Source organism: Peromyscus californicus, unplaced genomic scaffold (assembly GCF_007827085.1).
Source record: "Peromyscus californicus insignis strain IS unplaced genomic scaffold, ASM782708v3 Scaffold_23__1_contigs__length_62951481, whole genome shotgun sequence".
NCBI classification, from domain to species: Eukaryota; Metazoa; Chordata; class Mammalia; order Rodentia; family Cricetidae; genus Peromyscus; species Peromyscus californicus.
In genome coordinates this window covers 27,723,352-27,747,854 of record NW_026294534.1, presented here as the reverse complement: position 1 = coordinate 27,747,854, position 24,503 = coordinate 27,723,352, and positions in this window count along the sequence as shown.

Genomic DNA, 24,503 nt, shown 5'->3' with positions numbered 1-24,503 from the left:
GTAGGGTGAGTGGGATACAGGATGGGTTTGTGCAGCTGGAATTTTTTTTAATTCTTCCTCATACACTACATCCCAACTACAGTTTTCCCTCCCTCCACTCTTCCTAGTTTCCTCCCCACAACCTCCCCCACATCTCCTCCTCCTCCATTTCCCTTCAGGAAAGAGCAGGCCTCCCAGGGATATCAACTGAACATGGAATAACAAGTTACAATAAGACTTGGCACAAACCCTCATATCAAGCTGAACAAGGTAACCAAGTAGGAGGAAAAGGGTCCCAAGAGCAGGCGAGAATCAAAGACACCCCAACTGCCACTGTTAGGAATCCCACAAGAACACCAGCTACACAACATAACATATATGCAGAGAACCTAGCAAAGACAAATACAGGCTCCATGACTTTTGCTTCAGTCTGTATGAGCCCTTATAAGACCTGCTTAGTTGATTCTGCAGGCTGTGTTCTCCTGGTGTCCTGGACCCCTTAGGCTCCCACTAGGCAGCTTGATTTTTAAAATTACAATTTTATTCAGTGTGTGTGTGTGTGTGTGTGTGTGTGTGTGTGTGTGTGTGTGTGTCCATGCAACCACACACATGTGTATATCAGAGGACAGAATGTGGGAGTTTCCTCTCTCCTTCTATCATTTGAGTTCTGATAATAGAACTTGGATTTTTGGGCATGGTAGCAAGTGTCTTTAACTGCTGGGCCATCTTTCTGACTGTGCAGCTGGTTTTGATGTTTGGGGTGGGGCTGTGGAAGGAATGGCTTATTTGAGACGAAGGACAACTTAATTCTTTATCTTTACCTTAAAGCATTCTCTTCCTTATCTTCTTCAATCAAGAGAACACCCAAACTCTGACCCCAAGTCTCCTACTCAAAGAGGAACCATATGAAATATGTATGAGATGTGAAATCTGTGGAAACTAGGCCACTGTTCTTATGGGTCAATGCCAAGGCCCTGAAACAGCCCAGGGCCAGAGTCTTCACTGTAACATTTTACTGTTCAATGTTGCATAGAACTGGAGGAGAAGGTGGGAGTTTGGTCTTGTTCCCATCATTTTTAATACGGCTCCCCACACTTAACTTACCCTCCCTCTACTTCCTCCCACAGGCTCCCCCCCATTTAAAATTAGAAAGGGAAGAGGGGAAGAGGAAAAAGGAAGTGGAGCCTGGGACAGGCTTCAAGCTGAGAAGGCAGCTGTCTTCACAGAATGCTCTCAGCAGCTCCAAGACTTCCCAAAGCCCTTCTAAATACCCCTCCCAAATGTTGGCTGCTTCAGTGAATTTCACCTCCTTCCAGTGTGGCACGTGATCACAGGTTTTTGTTTTTCATTTTGCTTGATCATTTTGTGCCATGGATTTAATTTCCTCCACCCTCATCCCCATGTATGAAAGAGATCCTTTAATACAGTTCCAATATTTTTATAGTAGCCCCAAATCAGGGGAGTCGTAATTGAGGGAGCTAAAGCTAGAAAGGAAGACAAGTATTGTGCAGGCACATGGTCCTTTTGATAGATCGATGCCCAGTAGAAATAATGGCTGTAGTTCTCAAGAGAGGTATCTAAGCTCCCTAATATTTAAGGGTGATGAGAATGGAGATGAGGGAGAGATATACTGACAGGCTTAGAAATGCTCCATGTCCTGGCTACTTTTATGTCAACTTGACACCAGCTAGAGTCATCAGAGAAGAGGGAGCCCAACTGAGAAAATACCTCCATAAGATCTGGTGGCAGGCCTGTGGGGCATTTTCTTAATTAGTGATTGATGGAGGAAGGCTCAGTCCATTGTGGGTGGTGTCATCCCTGGGCTGATGGTCCTGGGTTCTATAAGAAAGCAGGTTGAGCAAGCCACTGGGAGCAAGCCAATAAGCAACACCCCTCCAAGGCCTCTGCCTCAGCTCCTGCCTCTGAGTTCCCACCTTGTTTGAGTTCCTGTCCTGACTCCCTTCAGTGATAAACAGTGATAAGGAAATTTAGCCAAATAAGCCCTTTGTTCTCCAACTTGCTTTGGTCATGGTGTTTCATCATAGCAACCATAACCTTAATTAAGACACTCTGATGTTCAATCTCTTGACATCTGAAGGAAATTTAATTGCAGGCGCTTTCCTCTGGAAGCGCAAGCAAGGAGGGTGCCATTGTTATGGCAACCTCAGACCTTAGAGCCTGTCAAGTTTTACCGCTAAGATTTAAACATTGTGCAGCTTCCGCGAGCCATCATAAATTGTATTCAGAATGTTCTACAGCATTTCAGGAAGAAAAGAGGAATGCCACATGTAGACCGTGCGGAGTCCTGATGGGACCAAAGTGCTACTGAACAATGGAGGCAGTTACTCTCCTCTAAAACACAGGTATACCTGCTAGAGTCCTTCCTCACCTCCAACTCCACCAGGGACAATTGGTCAGGTTCAAATACAGAATGTTGAGAACTACATCATCCCCTACTATTGGGATTTTCATAAATTACATGCGATTCTTCAGAGCTAACAGGTAATTAAGGAGATGCCTGCTGGTAAGTGCTTATCTCTCTAGAATTCAAATGAAAATTTTTACTGCCAACAATATTTAAAATTCAAACATTCCACTAATTAAAATAAAAACAATGGGCAGGAGAAATAAATCATCAGGTTAAGAACACTGACTGTGCTAACAGCAGACCTGTGTTTGAGTCTGTGTTTGACTCCCAGCACTCATGTGGTGGCTCATAATTGTCTATAACTCTAGTTCTAGGGAATCCAATACCTGTTGTGAGATATTTGTACGCCGTGTGATTGGAGGAGGGAGACAAGCAGGACTTCCAGGCAGTGAGAGGAAGTAGGAGGAGGAATCTAGGCACATGAGAGAGACACCAGGAGACATGGAAGAAGCAGAGTGGGTGGTCTATGACAGAACGTAGATTAATAGAAATGGGTTAATTTAAATTATAAGAACTAGTCAGGAACAAACCTAAGATAAGGCTGGGCTTCCATAAGTAATAATAAGTCTCTGTGTCATTATTTGTGAGCTGGCAGCCTAAAGAAAAATCCGTCTAGATATGTCATCTAATGTGGGGGCACATATTTCCAAATAGGACCTGAGAAAGTGTTTTAAAGAGTTTTAAAAATGCACCTTGGGTTTGTACATCAGGACATCAGCTCCATGCCTGCTGGCTGCTGTTGCCATGGTGATCATAGATCCCAACCTTTGGAAATTGTAAGTTCCCAGTAAACTCTTTCTTCTGTAAGTTGCCTTGGTCATGGTGTCTTATTACATAGCAATAGAAAAGTAACTAAGACAGATATTAAGGAGTGTCTTAGTTAGGGTTTCTATTGCTGTGAAGAGACACCATGACCATGGCAACTCTTATAAAGGAAAACATTTAATTGGGCCTGGCTTACAGGTTCAGGGGTTTAGTCAGTTGGGAAGCATGGCAGAATGCAGGTAGACACGGTGCCGGGGAAGCAGCAGAGAGTTCCACATCTGGATCGGCAGGCAGCAGGAAGGAAGAGTGACACACTGGGCCTGGCTTGAGCTTCTGCAACCTCAAAACCCGCCCCCTGTGACACACGTCCTTCAACAAAACCACACCTACTCCAACATAGCCATCCCTCCAGTAATGCCACTCCCCGTGAGTCTATGGGGCCATTTCCATTCAAACCACCATAAGGAGCAAATTTAAATGAAACCACCAATGCTAGTCTTTTCTCATTCCTTCCCCCAGCTCTCTTTTCTGACATGGTCAGGACTTTTTAAGGAATGAGTTTGTTTCCAGGCAATTGCATGATTTCTCATTGCTCTTGCTCTGTTCTCGTGATTGACTTTCGTGTGTTTGAGCTCTCTCACCTACCTATGACCAGGGACTTGATGGAAGAAAGGGGACACATGACACCAGTTTAGAGACCAGGACATCTGGGCACACATCTTAATTAAGAAATTCAGTAGGGACCACTGGCAAATCACCTCACTAAATCTTAATTCTTATATCTGTGAACTGCAGTATTAGATTAGACAAACTATGTTGTTCACTTTAGCTGGACACACATTGTCTGAAGTGACAAGAAAAAAAAAAAAGAACAGGAGAATGGGAGAGAACCCAAATATGTCATATCACACAGTCCGTGAGTTCTCCATCTGGTTTAACTAACCACGGATGGAAAATATTTGAATAAAAAGAATTGAATCTGTACTAAACACATTCTTTGTCATTATCCCTTAAACAATCTAGTATAATAGTTCTTTATAAACCATTAGCATAATAATAAGTATCTTAACTACTCTAGAGAAGATTTGAAGTACAAACCAGCAATACACATTATTTGCACATGCTGTTGCATCATTTTATGTCAGGGGCTGGAATCTGAGGATCTTGGCTACTGTTGGGATAGTGGTCCTGGAATGGTGCCCCGGCAGAGACGGTGCAGGGCTTGCAGAGCTGTCAATCAAATCCTGCTTGCCAGAATTATTTTAAGTGGGAGTGACATCATTCACTTCCTTGTCAGGGCATGGTCTTATTTCACATCAGATATGATCATTCCTTGAAAAGCCAAATTTGCATTAGTCATAATGTAAGAATCCTGAGGTCTCACTATGATCAGATCACAAGCCAAGTTCAAAGTGAAGCACTGTGTCTAACTTTTTCCAGCATAGATTTTTTTTTCTTCTTAGCTTTGAATTCTTGTATCTTGGATTATCTCCTTTTCAGCTATCTGTTAAGTATTTTAAATAAACACGAACAAGCCTGCAATTATACACTGTAGGATGAGGTACCATTTAACTAAGAGCATTTTTTTCTAATCATTTAGTGCTGTGGTAAATATATACATATAGTCAGTGTTCCTACGCTGAGAAATCCATACTTAGCTCTTTCCCTGGTGGGCATCTCATGAAATCAACTTTCCACATTAGCTGGGCTTCTGGCAATCAAACCCCAAATACAAGTTTCCTTCACAAGCTACACTTAGTGTGGGTACCACCTACTAGATCCCTCCATCATAGCTCTTCTGTGAAGCTCAAGAGGGAACTTGCCTTTGGCTCTCACAGGGAGACAGAACACAGCACACTTCCGTCAGTAGCCCTGGAGCCTGTCATTTTGGATTCCATGATGTTCCTCTTGAGAAAGCATGCCGATTAAAACAAGAATCAAAGGATGACTCGCCTTTCACCCCTTCCTAAAATCCCTAGCATGGGGATCTGAGCCAGGTCTGGAAAAGTTACTTTTGTTTGACAGCAGGTTATGGATGCTGTAACTCCAGGGTGTTTGCTGCTTAACATGCAGTTAACCACGATCATGTGTTATGCTCTTGATGGTAATACGACACAACTGTGGATCTAGTGGCCATCCTGCACTGTAGTTTAGTAGTACTTGTTTTGTAGTATGCAATAGGTAGACTCTAGGGATACTAAGTTCATCATATATTCTGTGCTGGCTAGGTTTATGTCAATTTGACACAAGCTAGAGTCATTTTGAAAGAGGAAACCTCAGTTGAGAAAATGCACCTATTGGACTGGACTAGGGAAAGCTGTGGTGTGTTTTCTTGACTTATGATTGACATGGGATGGCCCACCCATGGTGGGCAGTGCCACCCCAGGCTTTTGGTCTTGAGTGCTATATAACAAAGCAGGCCAAGCAAGCCATGGGGAGCAAGTCAGTGAGCAGCACTCTTCCGTGACTTCTGCTTCAGTTCCTGCCTCCAGGAACCTGTGCTGTTTGGGTTCCTACCCCAACTTCCTTCAGCAATGAGTATGACCTGAGAGACATAAACCCTTTCCTCCTCAAGCTGTTTGTGGTAATGGTGTTTAATCACAGCAACAGAAACTCTAAGTCATCCCCCAAGAGCACACCCTCGGATCAAGAAAACCAAAGTCTTCCTGGAGCCTCTGATGCCTAACGTGAACCTGTGGACAGAGAAGACTTGGCCACCGGGACAATGCAGGAACCTAAGAGAGACAAAGCCCTTGCAAGAGCTTGCCCTCTGCAAGGCAGTGAAAGCAGGTTGGAGACAACAAATTGTTCTGTGAAAGGCCACAGTCAATGTTCTAAGGTCTGGGACCCTGAGCTGGCTCCTTTAGGATGAAAGCAACTATATTGATTGGGTCGGGAAATATTCCAGGAAGGCTGCATTTTCAAACCAACCATGCTGTGGTTGGTTTGGTTTTTTGGTCCGAGGGTGTGCTCTTGGGGGATGACTTAGAGTTTCTGCTGCTGTGATAAAACACCATTACCACAAACCCCCAGGCCATAATTCACTGACCCTTGGAGAAGTATGTCAGTGGACATAGATAACAAGCATGGTGACCGAGAAGGTCAAGGGACTGTTCTTGGGAGATGAGGAGGACTCTGGCAGCTCGGAGGCCTGGATATTAGAGAAGTGAGGAAGAAGTGAAGGCCCGAGCTGCCCATGTGAAGTCAAAGAACAGATGGTCTTAATTCAGTGGTTCTCAACCTTTCTAGTGCTGCAGCCCTTGAATACACTTCCTCATGTTGTGCTGACCCGCAACCGTAAAACTATTTTCGTTGCTATTTCATAACTCTAATTTTGCTACTGTTATGAATCATAATGGAAATATCTGTGATTTCTGAGGGTCTCAGGCAAACCCTGTGAGAGGGTCATTTGACACCCCTCCCAAAAGGGTTGTGACCCACAGGTTGAGAACCACTGTCTCAATAACTCTTCGCTAAAATTGCAAAGGAAAAGCTACCCCTGGCAGAGGTATTGGTGACTTCCCCTCTTGGTGCAGAATTCCCAGAGGTCATCAGAAGCCTTCTCTAAACCAGCAGGATCCAGCTGGGCCTGGCTTTTCTTGCCTGCTGTGCCAATCGGTGTCATAACCTCTTTCTAATACTCTCTACTGGCCTCTAGAGATAAGGGCATTATGGGATTTTTCATGCTATGTGCTTGGGGGCAGGAGAAAGGAACAGGGCCTACAAGTAGCACCAGGGAAGCTTCTCCATAAGTGCACGAGTTTGCTTCACTCCCAGGGATGTGTGGGAAATGGCATGCATTCATTCGAATGTGATTCCCAGGCATCCCCATTCTCCTATCTCCTTTTTGTTTCCAGATTACTATGTGGGTTTTTTTTTTTTTTTTTTTGCACAAATAGTGTTTCCTATGAACCTAAAAAGATCTCATCGTGCCCTTATCTCTAGAGAAATATTCAACCTGTTTCTCTCAGGTTCTTACAATTGCTGACTCCCTCCACGTATTCAAAATACATCCTCCTCTTAGGGTTCCAGGTGAACCTGGGAACTCTAGGGTTGATAATACCCAGAGACTCCGCAAGATTAACCTCAAGCAGGCACAGTGGAGGTGTGTGAGGTCTTTGTTTGATTCGATCCTCTTTCTGACATGAAAGATTCTACAACCTTGGAAAGGGAAGATGAGGATACAACTATACCAACAGCTGTGGGGTGTGTTGGGGAGAAGCTGATGGGTCTTGGAGAAGATCCATGGGCAAGCAAGGCTCCAAGTCAAGGTGGGAGCGAGGGCCTTTATAGTGAATGTGTTTGTACTTTTATAGATTGAAAGAGTTGAAAAGCTTATGAGTCAGTATGAAGATTGAGATAATATCTAAAAATTAATTGGCATGTAGTTTGTACAGTATTACTAGAAGGTGGAACTGAATCATAGCTTCTCAGGATAGGAAAAAGTTATAATAGTATGAAGGCTGAACATTCAGCAGTAACCCAAGTCCACCCATGGGTGGGTGAAGGTATGTCAAAGTAAGCCTGTGGGCCACTCTGCCATTGGAAGTATGAAGAGGGTATGAGAACTCTCCTGCTAGTACGAAATAGAGAAACATAGCTGGATAAAGCCACCAACTAAAATAATCCTTCCATGCTGGGAACAATGCTATATACCAGAAATGTCAGCTGCTTAGGAGAGTGAGGCAGGAAGGTCCCTTGAGCCCAGGAGTTCCAGGTCATCCCAGGTGGCCTAAAGAAACCTTGTCACCCCAGTCAATAAGAAGGACTCCGAGGAACCCTTCAGAAGGTGGCAATTTTCAACATGGGGTTTATGAACTTCCCAGCCAAGTGATGAACCCGAAATCCCTAAAACTTGTTAATGCTATAATTGTATTATTCCTTAAAAATAGTTAACTCTATTATCATAAGAAGCTGTAATGGTGACCCGACTCTAAGGTGAATTCTATTTCCAAGAAAATCCCAACTCTTCAACTAGAGCTGGAAGCCATGGACAAAGAGAGAAGGGGTGTATATTCCCTGAGGGAACACCTCAACATGAGTGTGGTCAAGGAGTGCAGGCCTCTGGAAGTCCATAGAATGTGTGTGTGTGTGTGTGTGTGTGTGTGTGTGTGTGTGTGTGTGTGTGTGTGTGTGTGATGGGCCATTTCCATAAAATGTAGCTTGCCCTCACATTGAATTTACCGTGTGGTCTCTAAAAGCAGGGCATTTCCTGAGAGGTACTCACAGCTGGTGAGCCAAGACAAAGCCTCCCCAAATGCCAAGGAGACTCAGGCATTTGTCAATTATAAAAGTATAATTGGAATATACAAGAATATAATTAGGTTCAGTAGTAATGGCTGGGATAAATTTATCAGTTTTAACAAAGCTCCACAGTATATGCCAACAGTCTCTTTTAATATGAATTACATCTTTATTGTACTATTTGTTGAATCCAGTATGGTTGTTAAGGAGCCATTTAGTCAAAGAATATATAAAATATATAAAAATACTTATGGCAAATTCCAAATGTGGGGATGGAGATGTGTAAAAAGTTTGAAAAGAGGGAAAGGTTTCTTACATGTGATGATAATAAAATAACTCAAGATCAAATGAATAATAAATTCCAGGTGTTTCCAACAATGCTTGCCCAGATTGTGTCACATGACTCCATCATTGCATCCCATAACCACTGTAGCCTTGGTTCTGCACACACAGTATGCATACTCTAAACTGTATGGGCAATCACACCACATGGCAAATAACACTCACACTACAGAGATTTTACTATACTATACTTAAAAGCATGCTGCTCTTTGAGAGATATAGTGGATTAATTATGGAAAGCAGACCTGTAATGTCACCATGTATCAGCATGCAAGTTCCTAGTTAGTATATCTTTGGCTTATATTACGTTTGAATACTTGAATACAGAGAAACCTTGTCCCGAAAAAAAAATAAAAGAAAAGGAAAAAAAAATTTGGAGATGTTCTACTACCTCCTGCAATGGCAGACATTCACCTATGATTTAATTCTTTATCTAAGAACTTTCATAATTTGTAAAAACACATGTGCAACACCAAGGAGTTATTTTAAAATAAATTTATTTGTGATTCATTATCACTAAATGCTTGATATATGTTCTTCCTTTATATACCTGGGGTTGGGTAAAATTTTATTTATTAAAAACAGCATTGTGAACAGAAAAAGTTTGAGAAGCCTTGATGGAAAGAACTGGGGTCACTGCTGGTCCATACACTTGCTAGATTGTTTTATTTGTGTTAAAATATCTCCGAGACAAACACATAGTCTAAGAGGATTTGTAGAATTAATCATATGTTTGGCTGTAAGGTCTAGTTAGTTCATATTATCTTTTACATCTCGCTTCCTCTGTGTCTGGCTGGCGACTCCTGACTCAGCCTTCCTTTTCCCAGAATTCTCCTCTCTGCTTGTCCTGCCTATACTTCCTGCCTGGCTACTGGCCAGTCAGCATTTTATTTATCAAGCAGAGCAACACATTCCTAGCATCCCCAGCACCCTCGCCATGAAATGTAGATGTAAGATAACCAACTTGGGCTCATCATGAGTTCAAGGCTTTCCAGGGCTGTAGAATGAGACCCTGACTCTCAAATAAATAAGTAAGCTAGTAAGTAAACAAGCAAACAGCAGACTTTAGTACAGAGCTGCCAATCAGGAGTTTAGGATGCCCAATGGGGCATGTATTACAAGTCTCCTAGACATTCTTTGCTCTAGAAAATTCCAGTTCTATGGCTGGCAGCTATTCTTGGGGCCTTTTACTGAGGCAATTAAATATGTCCCTTCCCACCTGTGGCTCCTCCCCTTCTTCTGTCTTTTTTTCCTGTTTCTTTACTTTATTGCTATGGAGGTGGTTTTTGCTTCTGTTCCTGGAACTTCAGTATCTAACTTATGTTGTCAGCCAGATATTTTTCTAAGCAAAGGTACAATTGTTGCTTGTAATCCAGGAGATATGGTTTATAAAATCATGGTTTGTAAAGTCATGGCAGGCACAAAACAGGAATCTTTGTTTCCTGCTAATCTCTGGGAACAATATTTTGTCAACTGATTAACACATAGCTTTCTTTTATTATGTTAATGCCTATTTCTGTTTCTGTTCATAATAACTTGCTCAATATATATAGTGTTGACTCATTGACATTGAACTTGTGGCCAAAAGCACTACAGCCTGAGCCTGAATGGAGCTTCCTTGATGATGCATGTTCTCTGCAAGGTACACCCTGCCTCCTTGCAGCGGTAGAGGTTAAAAAAAACAATGAGGCCGGGCGGTGGTGGCGCACGCCTTTAATCCCAGCACTCGGGAGGCAGAGCCAGGCGGATCTCTGTGAGTTCGAGGCCAGCCTGGTCTCCAAAGCGAGTTCCAGGAAAGGCACAAAGCTACACAGAGAAACCCTGTCTCGAAAAACCAAAAAAAAAAAAAAAAAAAACAATGAGAATGTGAAGGTCCTACATAAGTCACATAAAGGACACTTAGGCACCCACCACATTAGTTATTTTTCTGTCACTGTGAAAAACATCATGACCAAAAGTAACTCATGGAATTGAAAAGTTCATCTTGGCTTATGTTTCCAGAGAGTTAAGAGTCCATCATGGTGGGGAGGCATGTCAGTGAGCAGCAGGTGTGGTGGCCAGAGCAGGAGTATGAGAGCTCACATCCTTAACCACATGCAAGAAGCAGAGAGAGCAAACTGAAGACAGGACAGTATTATAATCTCAAAGCCTTCTCCCAGTGCCCTGTACTCCTCTAGCAAGGCTTTGCCACCCAGACCTCCCCAAACAGTGACACCAACTCACAAGCAAGTGTTCAAATACCTGAGCCTATGGGGAAATGTTCCCACTCAAACCACCACAGGCCCCAAAACAAAAAAGGCCATCTAATGCTTTATTCAACCTCAGCTAGAAATATGAGTGTCATGTGCCTTAATTCTTTCACTGATACATGAATGTCTGCAGTTTCTCACAAGAGCACAGTATTGGTTTGGGGGTTATAAATACACTTTAGCAAGTAAGCAATTTCACAAAGGTAGGGTCATCAAGTTATTAGGATTAAGTGGAACTTCTTCTCTAAGATGCGTGATGATAAAACTCTCAGGTAACAGCTCTTCCACTTCTGTCACAGACCTGTGATTTTACTTGGAAAGTTGGTTCTGTTGCTTGGAGGTGATTTGGAAACCAGGGCCACAGGAAATTTGGTCGCTGGCTCACAGGAGCAGTGATGTCAGCCTTCTTCAGCAATGGGAAACCCATCAACCTTGCCACCAACCAGCTTGAGCCTTTTACTAAGGAGAGCAGGTTTACTCACAGGTGCAGCCAGAGACGAACATAAGAGATGAGGGCGGCACCTGGGGGAATCCCACGCATCCATTCCATCTTCTTCATGCATCCTCAGCATTTCTGGGGCTTTTCAGCATTTCCAGGAATATTATTCACGTCACTAAGAAGTTTAAGAACAATCTGCTATTTTAATCAAATGACAAGAACAGCTACAGAACAGTAAACTCAGGTGTCTGTGTGGACAGTTACCATCAGTTCCTGGGGAAGGGTTTACCCGGAGGCTCTTTGGTCTGTGGTTGTGAAATGCAATAAGCTTAGACCAGAGAAAGGATTGCTGCTCCAGGTTTTATGTGTTTGGAAACACACCAAGATTTCCAGGGAGGGCTTCGCAGACTGTTTTCACAGCTCCTCTCTGCTTTCAGCCGTAAGGTATAATTGATGGATAGATGGGTGGGTATGTGCCTGTAGATGTTATTTTTGTTTTATTATTTGAACAGTGTTTATGAGCCTCAGTCCTTTGTGGTCCACAGATCACGATTCTTGGCCACGGAAACTTGAGACTGGCTCTCCCTCCAGTCCTGCCCCGGTCATGTTGACAGATGGCATCTCAATCATGTATCCTGCCCCTTCCCCCCACTGTCGCCGCTACCCTGCAAGTAATGAGTTACTTTGGCTCCATTTTTCAGGAGGGCAAGGGCCGAGAGTGGCTTGTCAAGTTTACAGTGGATGAGGGCAGCGTCACGCTCAGGGGCAGAAACGAATGCACACGTTAATCAGAAACTTTGCGAACTTGGGAATTATTGATAAAATTGTTAGTTGGCTAAGAAAAATTATCCAGTATTTACAAATAAAGCCCAAGGGAAGCCAACCTTTAACTCTGCTCTCTCAAGCACTTTCTTGGAGTTGGGGGCGGGGGTACTCTACCTTAGAACTAAATTGATGTAGGACAGATCATCAGAAGCACATAAGTGTTTACTGAATTCAAATTTGACATGGCAGGGGCACTTTAGTAAAGGAAGAAAGACCACAGGAGCAGTTGGAGCTAGACATTTGTCTACTGCACGGGGCATTTATGACAGCATGAAAAGGCACAGAGGATTGGGATAGAATAGTTCACTGGGTTGAGAAGTGGCCAGGAGCGAAAGGTCAGTTTGACAAGGTTTGTTTGCTCAAGTTTCCCTTGGCTCAGTCTCCCTTCCTTTCAGGAAACAATAATCCTTGCCTTCTGGACAAAGGAGGGCATCCTTCACATGGGACGCCCGTCCCTGGCTTTTAAGGAGCAGACTTCTGTAACTCTGATTTTTCAAGTGCCTTAATCTCAGAACAGCCCATGATCCACAGAAGAACATGGTGGGGAGGCATGTTAACAACTTCTAAAGGGAAGACAAGATGTTTTCTTAGTGTCCCATTGAAGAACAACACCAAGGATTGAGCAATTATTCAGAGCAGTGGCTCTTCAACGCTGTTTCACACTAGAATCACCTGGGGATGGTTGAGCAAAGAAAATGTCTACTGCCCACTTCCTGGTCCCACGTGTTCTGATTTAATGGCTAGGGTGGGGAGTAAGAACCCACTGCAGACGTCCATGAGTTTCTTTGCAGAATCTGTGTGCATGTGCCTTGAATGGCAAAAGTTTGAAGATGTAACTAAGCTATAGGTATTTAGATGGAAGGATGATCCTGGTTTATCTAGGTGGTCCCAGAGCAGTGGTCCTCAACCTTCCTAACACTGCAACTCTTTAACACAGTCCTTCATGTTGTTGTGGTGCCCAACCATAAAATTATTTTGTTGCTACTCCATAACTGTAATTTTGCTACTGTTATGAATTATAATGTAAATATATGATATGTAGGATATCTGATATGTGCCCCCAAAGGGGTCATGATGCCCAGGTTGACAACCACTGTCCTAGAGTGATGTGATTTGTTAGGTTTTATAGAGGAACATAACTGAGAGAGATGCAGAAGAGACAGGACAGACAGGCAGACAGACAGACAGACAGACACACACACGTGGGGAGTTACCTTACACTATTCACATGATGGGGGTTGGGTAGTCTACTAATGGCCTTCATTTAGCTATTCAGTCCAAGAAGATGGATACTTTGGCTCAAGGGCTGGAAGTTTGACAGAAAGGCACTAGTGTTGAGTCCTTGTTGGAGAGGTCAAAGAAGCTGGAGACTAGTGTTAGGGAAGGTGTAGCTAGAGTTTTCCTGCCTGGCCCACAGTCAGGACAAACTCTCTGACCTGCCAGTCCCACAGCCACTCAGACCCGACCAAGTAAACACAGAGACTTATATTGGTTACAAACTGTACGGCCGTGGCAGGCTTCTTGCTAACTGTTCTTACAGCTTAAATTAATCCATTTCTATTAATCTATACCTTGCCACGTGGCTTGTGGCTTACCGGTACTTTACATCTTCCTTGTCCTGATGGCGGCTGGCAGTGTCTCCCTCACCCAGCTTCCTGTTCTCTCAATTCTCCTCTCTCTTAGTCCCGCCTATACTTCCTGCCTGGCCACTGGCCAATCAGTAATTTATTCATTGACCAATCAGCAACACATTTGACATACAGACCATACAGCAGGAAGGACCACAGCAACAGAGACAGACATCTGAGGAATGAAGATGCTGCATACTCCTATTTCCTTGGGCTTCTTTATCCCTGGGCCACTGGTTGGCAGGTGCTGGCAGCATCAGTGGGTCTCTTCCTCTCAGTCAGTGTTCCAGATGTCAATGTGATACTGACAGGCGTTCTTGCCTTGGGCTGGCGAAGCTCATTAGTTAGGGTGCCAGAAGTACATGCTCACTCAAAACTTCCACTGAATCTGAGGCTCCAGGTTCTTGGTTTGCAAATCTGAAGAAGGAATCTCCGGAACCACAAGGAAGAGGCATCTTTAGAAAAGCATTTCTTTCTTGTGCGTTGGTACCCAGAGTTTCAGAGAGAGGAAGCAAGCAGAGTCCCTGTATAGCTACAGCAGGGCCCAGGGAGGGGCATCACTGAGGGTTCTTGTGGTCTGAAAGAAAATGGCCCCCAAAAGGGGGTGGCACTAATGGGGGGAGTGGCCTTGAGGAAGTAGGTATGGCCTTGATGGAGTGGGTGTGGCCTTGATGGAGTAGGTGTGGCCTTGCTGGAGTGGGTGTGGCCTTGATGGAGTAGGTGTGGCCTTGTTGGAGGAAGTGTATGGTTGTAACTGTGTAAAAATGTATTGCTGTTTTACCTTGCCTGCCTAAGGCACCTGATTGGCCAATAGTGAAGGAGGAAGTATAGGCAGAACTTCCAGGCAGGCAGAGTAAGTAAGAGGAGGAACTTAGGCTTGGGGTGGGGAGAGAAAAGAAGATGACAGGGGGACACCAGGGGCCACTCAGCCAGACACTATAAGATTCCCAATTAAATGATTTTCCTTTATCAAAGTTGCCATGGTCATGGCGTCTCTTCACAGCAATAGAAACCCTAGCAAAGACATTTCTCGTCGGGAGATGAGTAACACCTTTTTAGATTGAGGAATAGGGGTGGGTTATCAGGCGGGGACAGAGCCAGTCCAGCTGGCTCCCCCGTGGTGTCCAGGGGCCTTTCAGTCCCAGTCACATCTCATGTCTATGTAGGCTGAATGAAAGGAGAAAAAAGATGACATGAAATCCAACTGGAACCAGAGCCCCCTTCTGACATTTATCCCTCCAGCTGAGGCAGCAGCCCCGACATTTCTGGCTTCTAGCCAAAGACAAGAATCCTATCCCTAACCTGTCCGACCAGTTTTTATCTCTCACTCTCATTAAAACCCTCCACATACACATAGATACGTTCAACTGCCTTCCGCGTCTCTTAATTCAGCCTAGTTGACAACCAAAACAAGTCAAGGAGAGGAGACACCAGGATAGAAGCTGGGGTCAGAGAAAGTACCACGCTGCTGCTTTTGAGAAGCCCCGAGGATAGGGCACAAACTGAGGAATGCTCTCAGCCTCTAGAAGCTGGAAAAAGGCAGAAAGCAGGTTCTCTCCTCGAACTTCTAGAGCAGTGGTTCTCAACCTTCCTAACACTGTGACCCTTTCACACAGTTGTGGTGACCCCCAACCATAAAATATTTTTATTGTTACTTCATAACTGTAATTTCGCTACTGTTACAAATTGTAATGTAAGCATCTGATATGCAGGATATCTGATCTGTGACCCCAAAGGGGTCAACACCCACAGGTTGAGAACCACTGTTCTAGCAGGACTCTGACCTCTCCCACCCATTTTAGCCCCCTGACCTTCAGAACTGTAAAAAATAAAGTTCACTTGCTTTAAGGGCTGCATCTGAAGTGGTTTATTGTAGTGGCCATGAGAAACTAACACAAGTGCGAGCTTAGGCCTCAGGGTTTCCAAATCTCACGTGATTTTAAACATGAAACACAGTTAGAAGCTACGTAGGAAATGTACACCTGATTGGCTTTGTCAACTGGTTTTATTTTTGACAGAGCTGGGAGTTGAACCCAGGGCCTTGCAGATACCAGGCAACTGCTCTACCACATCGCCAGCCCTTGCCATTAACTTTGGTCAAGACCTGATACTGCTGTGGGTTATTTATTTCTTTATAGTTTTTTGCTGGTAGAGACATTATCCTCCTAACCTCTGGGTCATGCTATTATTGCCTTGCAGAACATTAGGAATTTTGCATTGAAAGAGGGACTCTTATTCTGACATTTCTTCTCCCCCACCCCCTTCAAATGATGCAAAGTATTTTTGGAACCAACTTAATCATTGTACTAGTGCCCTTGATGGGTTGAATATGTTTTTTGATACACACTCCTGCAAGCTCATGTAGAGCATGCTTGATCCTCTCAAAACACACATTCAGTGCTGGATCGGGGGGCGCATGCCTGTGATCACAGTGCTGGGAAGGTGGGGTGGTGGAGGCGGGAGCATCATGAGTTCAGTTTCATCCTTGGCTCCCTGGTGAGTTTGAGGCCAGCCTAGACTACATGAAACCATTTCGACAAAAACAAAACAAAACAAACAAAAGGAAAAAAAAAAAAAGCAAAAGAAAATGTTTTTTTCACACATCCAGTAAGTACTTGTAATAGAGGCAAAAGAAATAAGTCAAGGCTATTGGTTTTTCTCTGGAAAAGCGAAGTGTGAGGTTTTAAGGCCTTCAGAAATGACGGAGGCGGACCAGTCCTTGTCACCAGGGCTGTGGAGGCCAGTTAGAACAAACCGGGTGGGTGTCCACTGCTGCGTGTCCTGTTCTCCAGCTCCTCCATCAGCAGCCTGGTGTCAGACGCTGATTCTTCGTCTTCAGAGCCCTGTTGTCTTGAGAGTACCCTCTCCATGCCTCTCTTTCTTCTTCTGAAATGAGTTTTAGCACTATTAGAGAATTCTGGGAGGGACTGCACGTTCGTGCTCAGAGAGGAGCCTGCACTGGGACACGCTCAGTGGAGAGCATTACCCAGAGGACGCTTTCATGGAACTGTCGCTGGCTGGCACCAGGACTCCTTCTTTACCTCTGGGGGTGACAATGATGTCAATGACAGCTGGGAGAGCAGGTATTTTACCTTACAGGGCCTCTTGAGAGTTTTCCTGAAGAGCAAACACTTGGCTGGGTGAAAATATCAACCCAGGCAGATCTTTGGTTTGCTGGCAAGCTGCAGGACTATGGGGACCAATAGTCTGCTTCTCCCCTGGGGATCAGATGCCATTGTTGACAGGGTTCCCCTTTGACATTTCTGTCACTCAGGTATTTTTCTCTGCTGGGTTGCTGGGCCTGGCTTCAAGTTACCTCCTGGGGCAGTTTAAGGGGAATTCAGGAGCTTCCCATTTTTTCCCATTATTCTTTCAAAAGGCTTTAGAGATGGGCACTGGTTACAGATGACCATCCCTTGGGGGCAGCCAGGCCATGGGCAGCAGAAGCCACTGTCCTTTTAACTCTGGGTTGTGTTTTTTTTTTGTTTTTTCTTTCTTTCTGTTTCCAAAGGACACCAGAAACAGACACACAAACAGAATCACAGAGGTCCTCAGTAGAGCTGAGTACTCACGGTCCTCAAGTCACTGCCTTTAAAAAACCCTTTCTAGGGCTGTAAGGGCAAGCTTACCTCCCTAACACAAGTCAGAGTCAGCAACGAGGAGGGACCCAGAGTCTAGAGACATGGACTTCAGGGATTAACCACTTAGTCTGTCAAGGGCCCCAACTGTGAGTCAGGGTAGATAGGAATGATAACAATGAAGGGAATTTTGACAAGATAAAGTACCAGATAGGCAAGGTGAGTTAGGGTCACCCAGAAATAGGCGGGGCCGGACTAATCCACCACTGGATTTACAGAAACAAAAACATAGTGCATTCCCTCAGCCCTCTGTGTGCATCAGACATTTTCATTCACAAGGACAAATAAATCCCGTTGCTCAATAAATATGTACTGGTGTTCCGCAAACACCAGACAGCTGCTAAGTAGAGATAAGGAAGACTATGCCTTCCCTGCGGTTAGCATAATAGCTGTTTCTGGGGAGGGGTATGCCTACTGTAGCCATGGGAGTGAGTGGCCCCTGAGGGGTAGTCAAAATTCGGATTTGTTTGTGTGATTCAACATCAACTTTATAGTTAGGTAGTGCTAGCTTCAGACGTTTAGAAATCAGCTCCGTGCTCTAGTTTCCGGAGGCTGGCGAACTCCAAGCCATAAGTATTAATCCATTGAACTCCACAGGATAATTTACAAAATGTCCCATGGGGCAATGTTCTCAGAAGGTCCCTTACCCTATCCAGGAATTGATGGACTTGTGATGGGGCTTCCCAACTTCTCATCAGCTGCCATGTCACAGCAGGCAGTGGCGTGAGATGAGCCACCCACAGGAGGCAGTTCCAGGGCTGCAGCAGCTTTCAGAGAAAAGTCTGGAAAATGGGTTTGAAACTTAGAATGCTTGTATTTAAACTCAAGGGTAAAAAGATATACTCTTGTTGCATGTCATGTAGCTATTTCGTGAGTACGGTGTCATGGGTTTTAATATTGATATTCCATACTTCACAAATCCTCATTGGAAACACCTCAAACTTAGAATGCTATCTTTGAGCCAGAAACTCTTGAAGCTGAGTGTTAGTCTAAATAGGGAGTCTAAAGCTATCCCAACTGTAGCTGAGGATGTCTGCAGGTATTTTTGTCAGCTCTGCTTGAATGCAGGTGAGGAACCTCCATATAGCTTCTGGATAAACTCTTGCCCAAACACGCACACTGACTCCCAGATAAACAGGGTGTGAGATTAACACCCTTACCACTGAAGGTAAGGAGCTGGCTCAGAAGAACCTTCCATCACCTGCCAAGAAAGCCCGAGGAGACTCCTCTATTCCAGAACTGAAATTCCTGAGTCATCCTGGGCTTGCCTGTAATACGGGGTGGGTTGCAAACAGAACCAAGAGCAATTCGTTTGTTTTATGTGGTCTTCCAGAGAGTGGGAAGTAAAAATGGGTGGGCAAGAAAATACCGCAGTCTATGACGAGATGACCTTCTGTGTTTAAATACAGCTTCTGAGTGCAGGTTCTACTGTTAGAGGACTGAGTCCCAGGCACTGGCTAAAGTGTCCAGGGCCTGTGCTCATAGCCAAGAATTGGATGGGGACACCTGGCTAGAAATAGTGATAGAGAGCTTAGTAAGAAAGGAAAGGCACACCCGAGAGTAGAGTGGGCTAGTCACCTGAAAAGCTCAGAAAGCATCAGGCCACGCTGGAGCCCTCTACAAGACAGTTGAGTTCACCTAACACCCACCACCACCACCGTTGGTACAGCCCAGGCTTGTCTCACTCATGCTGTCTTGGAGAAAAGCCCTGGGGATCAAAGACTGCTAAGCTCTCTGCAAACTGGAGCCCAAGTGGGGAAGGACTGCTCCTGCCAGCAGCTCCTTTCCCATGTTAATCTTGATGCCAGGCTTTCCTTCCCCCACTCACTGCCACACCACTGTGGCATTGGAGAGGAGCTCAGGTGTGGTTCCTCCTTCCTCCTACCAGAGAATGGTTTCTGGAAATTTGGTATGGTCTGCTGAGCCATGCTGGGTTTCCCATCCAGCACCAAATACAGTGTGTCTGGTTGCTATACTGACATGCAGGAGCAGCCTTCCCACCTCACACTGCTGGGGTTTTGTTGTTGTTTAGAATGCATATATACATATAGATATGTAACTTATTTGTTAAATGTAGAGAATACAATATATTTATTCAACAATTTAATACATTATATTCTGATCATATTCCTTCCCCTCCCCCAACTCCTCCCAGATCCTCCCCACCTCTCTACCCATCTGACTTAATAGTCTTTCTGTCCCTCTCTCAAAATAAATAAGTAAATAAATAAAACAAAAAACAATAAGATGAAAAAAATACCAAATGAAACAAAAAGATTACACACACACACACACACACACACACACACACACACACACACAACCCCATGGAGTCCATTTTGTGTTGGTCAATTACTCCTGGGCATGGGGCCTGCCCTGGGTGGGGTGTGTTTGATATACCTAATGACACTTTCTTGAAGAAAGTGATGGATATTCCCTTTCTCAGCAGATATCGATGGCTTCTTGGTTAGGGGGTGGGACTTTGTGTCTACGTCCCCTTGTCAGTGCTGGGATTTTTGTCTGGTTTGAACCTGTACAGGCCCCGTGCATGTTGCCACAGTCTCTGTGAGTTCCTATGTGCTTCAGTCCTGTTATGTCTGGAAGACAGTGTTTGCCTTCAGTCATCTGTCACTTCTGGCTCTTGAATGAAAAGAAAGAAAGAGAAAGAAAGAAAGATATAAAGAAAGAAAGAAAGAAAGAAAGAAAGAAAGAAAGAAAGAAAGAAAGAAAGGAAGGAAGGAAAGAAGGAAAGAAAGAAAGAAAGATATAAAGAAGGAAAGGAAGGAAGGAAGAAAGAAAGAAAGAAAGAAAGGAAGGAAGGAAGGAAGGAAGGAAGGAAGGAAAGGCCATGACTGCTCCTAGGTGTGGTGGTGGAGAAAGTTTACTGTAGATATTTGGGAGAGCATAGCCAGAGGCAGGGACAACCAGGAGAGTCCAGAGTGGACATGACCACGCTGAGCTGGGCTGTGTGGGGAGAAGGGGAGGGGAAGGGAGAGAGGGGAACCAGGTGTAGTAGCCTGGAGGTCAAAGGTACAAAAGGGCGGGTAACTAGAATGTCTGGATTATATAGTGAAGAGCCTCTGGGGGAACGGCAGCCCAGTCCCTGGGCTGGAGAGTTCAGGGTAGAAGGTCGGGTATGCCAGCCATACCCTGTAACAGGTAGGGACTGAGGGATGCTGGGAGAACCTGTAGCCAGGCCCACTTTGATATGTTACATAGGCATCTCAGCCATTTGTCCTGGGTTTGAAACTTAACAGTCTTACAGGCTTTCCAGCTTCTCTTCCATATGAATCCTTGCACGCTGCTCTGAGGTCTGTTATGAATTCCTGCTTCCTGCCTCACACACTGCTCTGAGGTCTGTCATGAGGCCAGTGGAAGCCTCTACCTCATGCTTCTGCTTCAGTGAACTAAGATGCTTCATTGTGCCTTGCCTGCCTCAATGATGGTCTGAAACCATGAACCAAAGGAAACCCTTCCCCCACCCTACACTGTTTCTATCAGGTATCATCCTCCTGCAAGGCAACTGTTACTAACCAAAACAACATGCCGCCCAAGGTGGGGTTCGAACCCACAACCCCGAGACTGAGAATCTCATGCTCTGCCAACTGAGATAACCTTGTGTTGAGCTAGCCGGGCGTTGCACTGTAGCTAGAGTTTTCCTGCCTGGCCCACGGTCAGGGCAAATCTCTCTCACCTGCCAGTCCCACAGCCACTCAGACCCAACCAAGTAAACACAGAGACTTATATTGGTTACAAACTGTATGGCCGTGGCAGGATTCTTGCTAACTGTTCTTATAGCTTAAATTAATCCATTTCCATTAATCTATACCTTGCCACATGGCTCGTGGCTTACCGGCATCTTCACATGCTGTATGTCATCATGGCGGCTGGCAGTGTCTCTCTGACTCAGCCTTCCACTTCCCAGCTTTATTCTCCTTCCTTTTTGAAAAAAAAAGGGGGGGGGAAGTGCTGTGGGATGTTCTGTATGGCAAATGTGTTGCTGATTGGTCAATAAATAAATCACTGATTGGCCAGTGGCCAGGCAGGAAGTATAGGCGGGACAAGGAGGAGAATAAAGCTGGGAAGTGGAAGGCTGAGAGAGACATTGCCAGCCGCCATGATGACAAACAGCATGTGAAGATGCCGGTAAGCCACGAGCCATGTGGCAAGGTATAGATTAATGGAAATGGATTAATTTAAGCTGTAAGAACAGTTAGCAAGAAGCCTGCCACGGCCATACAGTTTGTAACCAATATAAGTCTCTGTGTTTACTTGGTCAGGTCTGAGTGGCTGTGGGACTGGCAGGTGAGAGAGATTTGTCCTGACCATGGGCCAGGCAGGAAAACTTTAGCTACATTGCACTGTTACTAACACAATACACATACCCCTTTTCCCTTTCAATTGCTAAAAGTTTCCATAGATGTGATACATGTGGAAGGTTAGGGTGCAGAGCTCCCCAGAGCAAGCACAAAACACCAGCCAACCTCTCAAAGCCCCTCTTATATCCTGAAGACACTATTTGTCAAATGTGTCTAATTTAAATACCCATTTCTGAAAAGCAGATCAAATTAGTCTGCTGATATTTTAAAGAAATCTTGTTAGAAATACCTTTTTTTTAAAAAAAGTATTCATTTATAATATAAATTAAAATGGAGTATGAATTTATGTTTTGCCTTATGAATAGAAAGAAGGCTGCGGTTATGTCAGAAGTAGCAAAATGATCTGGGTGAAAATCCTTTGCAAAAGTGAAATACTCTGCTACTATTTAGACAATGTAATAGTTATTTACTGTTGCGTACAAATTATGCCAAAAAAAAATGCTGCATAAAACCAGAAACAGGACTTCTGAGGGGCAGAGACCTGAGAGCAGCTGAGAATGTGATTCAAGGTCCGGATAACTCATTAAGTTGAAGTTAAGCTGTCAGGAGATGCAATAGTATCTGAAAACCGAACTTGGACCGGAAGCTGAACAGGAGTAGGAAAATTCACTTCTTTTTTTTTAATTTTTTTTTTTTTTTTGGTTTTTCGAGACAGGGTTTCTCTGTGTAGCTTTGCGCCTGTCCTGGAACTCGCTCTGTAGACCAGGCTGGCCTCGAACTCACAGAGATCCGCCTGGCTCTGCCTCCCGAGTGCTGGGATTAAAGGCGTGCGCCACCACCGCCCGGCGGAAAATTCACTTCTAAGCTCCCTCACAAGCTGCTGGCAAGAGGCCCCCAATTCTCTCTCACCGAGATCTGCGAGGGACTGCTCATAGCACGACTCCCCCAGAGCAAAGCATGCCTAGAGAAAGATACCATGCAAAACAGAAGAGAAAGCATTTTGTGACCCACTCTCATTAGGGACACAGACCAGCCCCATGATAGTAACATGCTCTGAGACTGTGACACTGTACAGGTTGAGGGTCCCAGGTACCAGGAACCATTTTGAAGACTGGTTTCCTTACAAAGAGCAGGTTAAATACATAGATCGCTTCAAAATCTTGTTCTGTGGCTTTTCATGAATTCATATTGAGAAACTAATTTTCCCCATGGCTTGCTAATCAGCCATGGGATCAGAGTTACCAATTTGGGTCAAAAAGTAATCAATTGGTATAAAATGCATTCACTTAAAACATCCCACTGGGGCCCTGTGGAAGGTAGCCAATCTTGAGGTCAGTTCAGAGACACGCAATCAATAATCAGTTTTTCAAAGGAAATCGCTGAAAACTGGTTACACGAGTCTCCTGAGCTTTGTACCCAATGGCTATTCCCACGAACAAGGTGTATAAAAAGGTCAGAAAGGGCAGAAGTCAGGAAGAGCGTGTGAGATGGGTCCCACAGGGAGCAGTTTACTGCTGAGTTCCAGCTCAAGGAGTCTAACTAAAGGAGACCTTACAGGATTGCTTACAGAGCTTAAAACCTGTTCTTGGTGGTTAGGGAAGTAAAGTGGGTGGGAATCTAACTTTGGCTGAGAAATCCGGAAGCTGAGAGATGTTGGTGAGGGAGGCAGCCACTTTGTGAAGAAGTCATCAGTTTGGGATGGCTTCGGGGCTCCAAGGTTCTGCGAGGAAGGAAATTTGTAAATGTTTCTTTTTTCTTTTTTTCGGCTTTTCCAGACAGGGTTTCTCCGTGTCGTTTGGTGCCTGTCCTGTATCTTGCACTATAGACCAGGCTGGCCTCGAACTCACAGAGATCAGCCTGGCTCTGCCTCCCGAGTGCTGGGATTAAAGGCGTACGCCACCACCGTAAAGAGTAGAAGAGTGTGTGTGTGTGTGTGTGTGTGTGTGTGTGTGTGTGTGTGTGTGTGTGTGTGTGGCGGGGGGGTCGAAGGATCTCTTCTGGGTCCGGAGGCGAATCTGAAAATGAGACCAGCGATTCCACATGGCACAAAATAACAAAAACACAAGGGTCTAACATGAAGTGGCTAAGTGATGGAAGGGGATCCATTATCGTATTAGACAGGGTTTCGAGAGGAACAACCAATAGGCTAAGTGTACATGTTGTAAAGGGGCTTGCTGGATAGGCTTGCATGAGCGACTTCAAGTGGTCCAACAAGGCTGTGTGCGCATTACAGAAGCCGAGAGCGTAGTAGTTGCTAAGACCTCAGACCGGGAAGCTGACCGCCTCAGCATCCCAACCAGGTGCCGGGAGCTGGGAGGGTCCTAGGGAGAGTCACTGGTGTGGAGCTCATTTGCAAGGCTCAGAAGCTGCATGATGGCAGCTGAGGGCAGCAGTACCCCCTCCCTCCTCCACACACACACACCCTCCGCCACTCATTCAGAAAGAAGAGGGCCTTGCGTGCTCTCTGCCTCTATCTGCCTTTCCCCCATCTTCGGGCCGTGGATTGGCACCACCCATGTATAGGATAGGTCTTTCTCCCCTCCTCACTGCCCACATGACAGCCACACAGAGGACCGTGTGCTAGTCCCCGACGACTCATAACCCAGTCAAGTCTACAACCAAGACAAACCTTTACGATCACCGTGCA